The sequence below is a fragment of the Euprymna scolopes genome, chromosome 34, assembly GCF_053919585.1.
Source record: "Euprymna scolopes isolate OS-2025 chromosome 34, ASM5391958v1, whole genome shotgun sequence".
Classification (NCBI taxonomy): domain Eukaryota; kingdom Metazoa; phylum Mollusca; class Cephalopoda; order Sepiida; family Sepiolidae; genus Euprymna; species Euprymna scolopes.
This window is the reverse complement of record NC_136515.1, coordinates 1,040,312-1,047,811: the sequence shown is the minus strand read 5'-3', so window position 1 is coordinate 1,047,811 and position 7,500 is coordinate 1,040,312.

Genomic DNA, 7,500 nt, shown 5'->3' with positions numbered 1-7,500 from the left:
TAGCAAGCAGCTGTTGCGATAATGCAAATTTATTTGCAAATGTTATCGAAAGAGGTGGAGAGTACTGGAAACCTGGTGAGACTTGTTACTCAGCTTCCAGGGAACACTTCAGCCTGTTTTCAGGGAAAGATCCCTGAAGACCTGTGTGGAAGTTTCTTGTTTAATAATAATAATAATAATAATAATAATAATAATTCTGATAATTCTGATTCTGATTTTGTTTATCAACGTCTCCCTGAAAAGAGATGGGATTCATTTCCAAAAGATTTCCCTCAATCCCGGCCCCAAACCAGGAGCTTCAAAGATCAAGGCGTTTTCTAAGGATGTTGGTGGTACCTACAATAGCAGAGATCTGAAGGCCACCTAAAACATCGGGGATTCGTAGTTTTTTCAACTGTCCTTGCAGACGACTTGATACTACTCCTAGTGTACCAACTACAACCGGGATTATTTGTTTTAACCCCGTGTATACGCCTTATCTCCAAAGCCAATGGAGCATAATTACTCCATTTCTCGTTCTCCTACTCTCTCACATTCCTGTCTCAGGGCATTGAGAAGTCTACAATCTGCCATTTTTTTGAGACTTTGTCAATGACGACCAAATCCTGGCAATTATGTTCCAATTGCTTGGTCGTTATGACACTTTTGTCCCATCATACCTCTACATTTCTATCCTCACTTGTTCTCAATTCATCAAGCACCCCCTCAAACCACTTTCCAACACACTTCACCCTAACCTTCTTAAAGACCTTCCAATATAGCCGGAGTTCCATGCGATCGTGTCTTTTGCTGTACTATCTCTGCGCCAATCCATTACACCCTGCTGCTGCAAGGTGCGCAATTGACTCTGAGGTTTTGCCACAAATCCGGCATTCTGCAACAACTTCCTCTCCTAGAATAATAATAATAATAATAATAATAATAATGAGGAGGAGTAGGAGTAGGAGTTGGAAGAGGAGAAGGAAGAGGAGAAATATTATGTTTTTGACTAATTTTCCAACTACGTTTTTAAATAATGTTGGCAAGCCAATAATAATAATAATAATAATAATAATAATAATAATAATAATAATAATAAAGCCAATTTAAGGTTTTCCAAATTAAAAAAAAAAAAGAATCAATTTACGTGATTTTGGGAATATGACATTTTCGTTTCGTAACAAGTACATACATCATACAGATTTTTTTTTTATAGAGGGCGAATTCTGGACAAACACTCAAATAAAAATTGTCTCAGTCTAGAAGGAATTCAAATTTTTTTGACCGAAAAAGAAACCTTTCTCAAGTAAATTGCTTTTAAGGGCATTTCCTTATTTTTACCTTCGTGTGAATGAAACGTGTTTTCCATTTCATAGTTTCCCCCTCCTCATCCCTCCTTCCTTCCCCCCTCTCTCTTCCTCTCACTCTCTCTATCTCCATCCCGTCCCTCTCTTTTCGTTTCAACTGTTGAGGTTTTTGAGTTGTTATAAACTTCTAGCTTGAACGAAGATGGAATGTCGGTGTGAATCCCCGCCCATTCCAATGCCCCCCCCCCTCAACGTTTTCCCCCCCTCTCCCTCTCGTTGTCGTTGTCGTCGGTGGTGGGGGTTGGGCTGACGAGAGTGAAATAAGGGTCATGGGAGTAGACGGGTGTTAGGGTTAGGGTTAGGGTAATCGCGATGTTGGGTTCGTCTCTTTTTCTCAACTTTTTGTCTTTTCTTCGCTCGTCTTCCGCCATTTTCATTTTCTCGTGTGAAAAACATTTTTCTCTTTTTTTGTTCCAATTCTTTTAATGCATTATATATATGTGTGTGTTTGTGTGTATGTGTGTGTGTGATTATGAGTGTGTATGATTATGTGTATGTATGTGTGTGTGATTATGAGTGCGTATGTGTATGTGTATGCGATTTATTATGTTTGTTTGTATGTGATTATGCGTGTGATTATGAGTGCGTGTATATAATTATGTGAATATGTATGTGTGTGTGTGATTATGAGTTCGTGTGTGTATGTGTGTGTGATTATGAGTATGTGCGTGTGTGTGATTATGAGTTCGTGTGTGTATGTGTGTGTGATTATGAGTATGTGTGTGTGATTATGAGTGCGTATGTGGGTATGTGCGTGCATGTGATTATGTGTGTGTATGTGTGATTATGAGTATCTGTGTGCATGTGTGTGTGCATGTGTGTGTATGTGATTATGTGTGTGTGTGTGACTTTTTTTGTGTGTGTGAATAATTCTGTGTGTGTATGCGTTTGTCTTAAGTTTTGGTAATTTGCAGAGATTAACATCCTGCGCTACCCCGTCCCTCTATAAAAAAAAAAACAAGAAAAAAGTTGAGATTCTACTTTTTTAAATCAATTACATATCCATATCCTGAAATAATAATAATCACCCATCCCCCTCCCATTGCCCCATCACCGCCTCCCAAAGAGTGATGCCTAATAGTTGAGAAGGGTCAAGGAGGATGGAAAGATCCAGGAGAGCGCGCTGACCAGATCTCCATTAGACAACTACGAAGAGAACTGGGACCTTGGGGAGGTTTATTGCCACTCAAATTCAAATGGAAACCAATGGCCGCTGCTAGCGAGAAATCAATGGTAAGCAACTGTTGTGATAACGCATATTTATTTGCGAATGTTTTCGAAAGAGGTTGAGAGTACTGGATTGTCACTCAGCTTCCAGGGAACACCACAGGTTGTTTTCAAGGAACGATCTTTGATGATCTGTGTGAAACTCCTTGTGAGCCAATAATAATAATAATAATAATAATAATAATATGCAGATTATACTACATCCAAAGGATGATACTGACCGACTCTATGTGAAAAGAAAAGATGGAGGAAGAGGACTGATGAGTACAGAAGACTGCGTAAACGACATAAGAAAAGAATTAGAAAAATACAAAATACAGAACACTCAAAGAATAATTATTGCAGCAAAAGACACTGCCCCTCCCCCCCCCCCCCCCCCAAAAAAAAGAAAAATGAATCACTAATAACAGCTGCACAAGATAACGTGACCACATAAAAGCAAGGATCGACAAAAAACAAGAAAACAGTAAATGCAGACTGTGGACAAAGAGACGAAACAATAAACCACATAATAAGTGAATGCAGCAAACTAACCCAGAAAGAATACAAGAGTATACACGATCAAGTGGGGAAGGCAGTACACTGGGAATTATGCAAACAACTGAATCTTGAGCATCCAGACAAATGGTACAAACATAAACCGGCATCAGTACTTGAAAATGAAAGTCAGAAGATCATATAAGACATGGATATACAAACGGATAAATCCATCCAAGCAAGACGACCGGATGTCATACTAGTTAACAAGAAGGAAAAGACCTATCAGATTGTAGATTTTGCTGTCCCAGCAGACCACAGAGTGAAGATCAAGGAGACGGAGAAGCGGATCAAATGATCTGAACTAGCCAGAGAGCTCAAAGGGATCTGGAAGATGAAGAAAGTCAGGGTAACACCAATAATAGTAGGAGCACTAGGAACAATACCAAAAAACTTTGAGAAGAGATTGGAATCAGCGGGATGACCGGTAAGATACAACGAATAACAATAATGAAAACTGCTGAAATATTAAGGAAAACTCTTGAATGCGGAAACTAATACACATGACCTACAGGCACAATCTTAACACGCAAAAAAAAATGCTACGGTTGTAAAACACAAAGTAGTATCATATGAAATTATGAAACTGGAACTGTATTTTTGTAAGTTAACTTTTACCTTCGCCCGAGTTTTTTTTTAATGTGTGTGTTACCAAAAACTGACGCCGTACTAAATAAGCGAGGAGGGTCAAGAAGAATGGAAAGACTGAAGAGAGAAAGCACAAGCCAGACCTCCGCTGGATGAGTGCAAGGAGGACTGGGATCTTGGGGAGGCTTTTTGCCACCCAAATTTCAGTGAAGACCAATGGTTGCTGCCAACGAGAAATCAAAGGTAAGCGGCGGTGGCGATAACGCAAACCCATCTGCAATGGTTATCGAAAGAGGTAGAGAGTACTGGAAATCTGGGGCGACTTGTTGTCACTCAGACTCCAGAGAATTCCACGGATCTCCATCAATTCGTTGTTTTAATACCTCATTGTAATACAGCTTCCTATTCCAATTGCTTATTTCTAAGGACTACAATGTTGTGGGATTCTCTTCCTTCCACCCATAACCTTGGCCTTTTCAAGACTAAGGTCAATAAGCATCTCTCGTCTTTGCAATAATCATCTTTCGTGCTTGTTAGCGATTTAAATCAAGTGGTTTCATAAACTTTCGCTTTAAAACATTTATTTAAAATCAAATAAGTTTCTACGATACAAAGTCATCAACAGATTTTTTTCTTTTTCTTTTTCCTTCTTTTTTTCCTTTTTTTTTTCCTTCCTTGCGTTTTTGCAAATGTGCACAGAAGAGACGTTGCGAACCTGTCTCTGTTTTATCGTTATTTTCATGGCAAGTGCTCGATTGAGCTCCAATGTATGGTTCCTCCTCGCTAAGCATTCACGAGAAACTCTGTTCTGGCTAAAAAACACTATCAATAATTTCCCTCACTCTTTATCCGTGCCAAAACCTAAACGTAGATTCCATGACCAAAGCGTCTTTCTAAGAACTGCACACCTGTCGAACTCACTTCCGTTTACTTGCTTTCCAGTTGATTATAATATGGCCGTCTTCAAGTCCAATGTAAACAAGTTCATGATGAGCCGTTCCTCTTAAGTAATCCAATTTAGCAAATTTACACTTCTAACGGTTACTATGATATTGTCCTTTTGACCACTGTACACTCTTTAACGCTTATCCTCGAGTGGCCTCCGGGCCTTGATAAGTGGTGATTCCTTTGTAAAAAAAAAAAAAAAAAATCATGCGATGCACTGACTTCTGAAACTATATATATATATATATATATATATATATATATATATATATATATATATATATATATATATATATTAGTGATGGGACGATTCCAATATTTTCCCCGATTCCGATACAATTACCAATTCCTTACTAAATTCCCGATTCCGATACGATTACCGATTCCGATACCCTCCCAAAATTCCGATTTTTCCGATTCCCGATTCCGATTCCAATTAATCGTCCCAACACTATTATATATATATATATATATATAATATTGACCCTTTATAACCTATATTCATCTTTTCTTAAAATAGATTAAGAAATACGACTTTCTACTTTAACCCTTCCCTTTCATTCTCCTCCTTTTCCCCCCTCTCCTCTCGCTTTTTAATATCCCTTCTTTACTCTTTTTTCCCCTTTTTCATTTTCTCTTTTCTCCCGTCACTCCTTTTCCTAATCTGTCTTACTATCTATATTTTAACACCCTCCTTTTCCTTGATCCGTTTTCTTATAAAAAAAACCCCCAAAAACAAACAAAAAAACGCATCATATATTTATTTACTTCTCCGCAACTTGACAATTTTTCATGAAGCTTGAAATTTTACCCTGACATTTATTCATATTTCTGTTTTCTCATGGATTACCGATACATTTTCAACAGATGCACCTCGGAGTTTTCCTGTTCTGAAATTTTCCATCTTTTCTGTTTCAAATTGAATACTTAAAAGCTGTTAAATGATTTTTATGCAAATATGATAAACTTCATATTATTTGTTTCTTCTAATGCATTAACCTGCAAAATTTATTGTATATTTAGCGAAGCTAAGCTCTTCACTTATGAATCATTTACTCAATATTTAAATAGCTTTAGGATATCCATACCTATCGAGCTTATCATATATATCTACATTACAGCGAACACTGTTTGTTCTTTTAATAGAATTAGTACATTTACTAATACATTAAAGTAAACTCTGCTCTTTAGACTCTACGTCTAATTCCCCCCCCCCCAAATTATATATATATATATATATATATATATATATATATATATATATATATATATATTACTTGTTTATTGTTATATAAACATGCTCACATCCCGCTGCTACAAACAGCCACTTGTTTCAATCAAACAACAGATATCATCATGAATAAATAGATTTATTCATTGAACATTTAAATAGTCAAGTCGCTGCCTGATGATATCTGTTGTTTGATTGAAACAAGTGGCTGTTTGTAGCAGCGGGATGTGAGCATGTTTATATAACAATGAACAAGTATTATCAGCTCTTTTTATTGAGCACGATCTAACAATCTCGTTGAATTCACTAGTCCATTACTTTTGAATAAAAAAACCCGAGTATATATATATATATATATATATATATATATATATATATATATATATATATATATATATATATATATATATATATATATTTAGTGTTTCCTTTTTAAAATTAAATATGTTTTTATCTCTTTTTCAGTGTTTTTAACACGTTTTATTAACTATTTGTTCTTAACACGTTTTATTAAGTATTTGTTCTTATATACATACATACATACATACATACATACATACATATATATATATATATATATATATATATATATATATATATATATATAAGAACAAATAATTAATAAAACGTGTTAAAAAACACTTTGAAAAAGAGTTAAAAACATCTTTAATTTTAAAAAGGAAACACTAAATAAGAGGATAGTCCTTAATCCGCAGAGTTTCGAAGAAATACTTTCCTTCTCATCAGAGGGTAGGATTTAGCAAAATGCGGGATCGGATTTTGCTTGCAAAAATATTTGATGAAACTACAAGTAAGTCATAGATCTTACTTGATAACAAAAATGAAGCAGAGGGAATAGGGTGAATAAAAAGTGATTTCATGTGAATGGATAGTCTGGTGAAAGGTAAAGTATCCAATGACGGTAAAATCCCAAAATGCAGAATCCAAGAAAGTTAGTTAAATTTCCATTCGCACAAGTAAAATCCAAGGGAATAGCATAATTGGAAGATGATCCAAAGCAATCCATATATATTACACACACACACACACACACACACACACACACACACACACACACACACACACACACACACACACACACACATATGTATGTATGTATGTATGTATGTATGTATGTATGGATGGATGGATGGATGGATGTGTGTGTATGTGTGTGTGTGTGTGTTCATCTGTCAATCCCTTTTTTAAAAACTCGAATTGCCCGATCGTTGAAGACAAGATCAAACAAGCAAGCCAGGAAAGACTCCCAGACGGTCCACAGAGTTTTATAATCATATAGATGTTATTTTGTTTCACTCTGACATTGTCTTAACTTTCGGCAACCTATATCCAACAGTTTAGTTCACTCAAGTAAATACATCGTTGTTATTAAAAAAAAATGGGTGAAATCGTTTTCCTTTCGTTTCAGGACTGTGTTGTTAGAAAATATGTCAGCGATTGGTTTTTACAATTCATGGTGAGATAGACCCCTATAAATCAACTTAACTAGTCACAATAACTGCCAACGATTTCTCTTATTCTCTGTCTCTGCTTAAAACGAAACGAAAATTCAATTAGCAAAGTTTCATTCTTATAACTGTCTATGAAACACAGTAACGCGTGGCT